Here is a 1,439-nt window from a genome sequence, read left to right as displayed (position 1 = left end):
AGTACCGTGAACGTGGAGCGTCAGGTAGCTCAGTGGTTTAGAGCAGTCGCCTGGCAAGCGAAAGAGTCCGGGTTCGAGTTCCGACCTAGCAAACCGCGCTTTTGATATTTTTCTCTTTTTAGAACGAAAAGATATGTAGGTCCCGAACGCACGGTGTCTCGTCGCTACCTAGTACACTCTCCTCCTGCTATGGTCCCTTATTTTTTATTACGTATTCTTATAGTCGTCCTTGAGACTCTTTCAAAGTGCTATAATTATATTCACACCATGTCAGTTCTTTCGATGTTATCGAGGTTTTTATAGTAAGATATCCAGCCAATGAAGTTAAGATTCGTATTGCATATGCCTATGTGCAATTAAGCGCGCTTTATTATTATAAATCATTATAATAATAAAAATAATATATGTCCTGTATATTCATTAATATACTATCAAAAATATATTGAATAAATATCGGCAATAAAAAATAAGGGGTCCCAATTAAAAAAATCAAGGTAATCTTCGCCTAATCTTGGCGACGTAACCGAAAGTTAAACTGATAAAGAGAGTAAGTAGATATTTTTAATAGAGTAAAGCCCGATTGGACACAAAATATAATGATTGGTTAAATCTAGTTGGATTTAGTAATTCACTAAATAAAGTAGAGCACTGGCTGGTGGTGTGCAATCGGGTCCGTGCACAATCAGGACATTCCTACTTTTAAGCTCTACAATTTTTGTCTCAAACATTTTTTTTCTACAATTATATTTCTCAAGATATTTCGCCGAGTTTTTTTGCATACCCTGTACATATGTTGAATACATCCAGATAGTTGATTCGAGATTCTGCAATTCAAAATAACAAGAAAAAAAACGCAAGAAAATGTAAGAATAAACGTAAAAAATTACGTCCGGGAGTTTTTACGATTTTACGTTTTACCCATTTTTCTTAATTTACTACATTCTTCCCGCTAATGCCTTAATTTTCATAGTCATTTTCAAATTTTACGACTCAAAATACATAAGAATATGTAACATTTTCTCGTTTGAATAATGATTCCCAAACCCCCAATTTTGTATAACCTCTTTTATATAAAAATGAATAAAAGTTATTTTAACTTTAAATGACTCATAATTTGAACAGTTACCTTATCTTTAAAAGAAGTGCTCTTGTAAAATGATTTTGTACCTCCAAACAGATTGTTAAACTACAATCAAATGTTTATGGCTTAAGTACATATGAATTTGATACAAATCATAACTCAAGTGAAAGGACCTCGCACAAAACCTATGGAAAATGGTTTTCGGTCAAATTGGCTGAAATTTCACTATGTTATAGTTTTCGCCATGCTGATAAAAAGTTATCATTGCACCAAGTCCCAAAAGTCAATATTTCCCAAGATATAAAAGGTCAAAGTAGTGAAATATGATCATCCGCAGTAGTAAGATGTATGTTATAAA

At 33.0% G+C, this 1,439-nt stretch overlaps 1 long non-coding RNA gene across 1 annotated transcript in view; it reads left to right on the top strand.

The window, feature by feature from the left end:
- Window positions 1-1,439, top strand: part of LOC116853219 — a 6,688-nt gene that overhangs the window by 1,325 nt on the left and 3,924 nt on the right. The gene's annotated exons all lie outside the window — the stretch shown is intronic.

Source organism: Odontomachus brunneus, unplaced genomic scaffold, assembly GCF_010583005.1.
Source record: "Odontomachus brunneus isolate Ranch 3 - 2012 unplaced genomic scaffold, Obru_v1 Obru_scaffold_289, whole genome shotgun sequence".
Lineage (NCBI taxonomy): Eukaryota > Metazoa > Arthropoda > Insecta > Hymenoptera > Formicidae > Odontomachus > Odontomachus brunneus.
The sequence above is the reverse complement of the archived record's forward strand: the minus strand, read 5'-3'. Positions and strand labels throughout refer to the sequence as shown.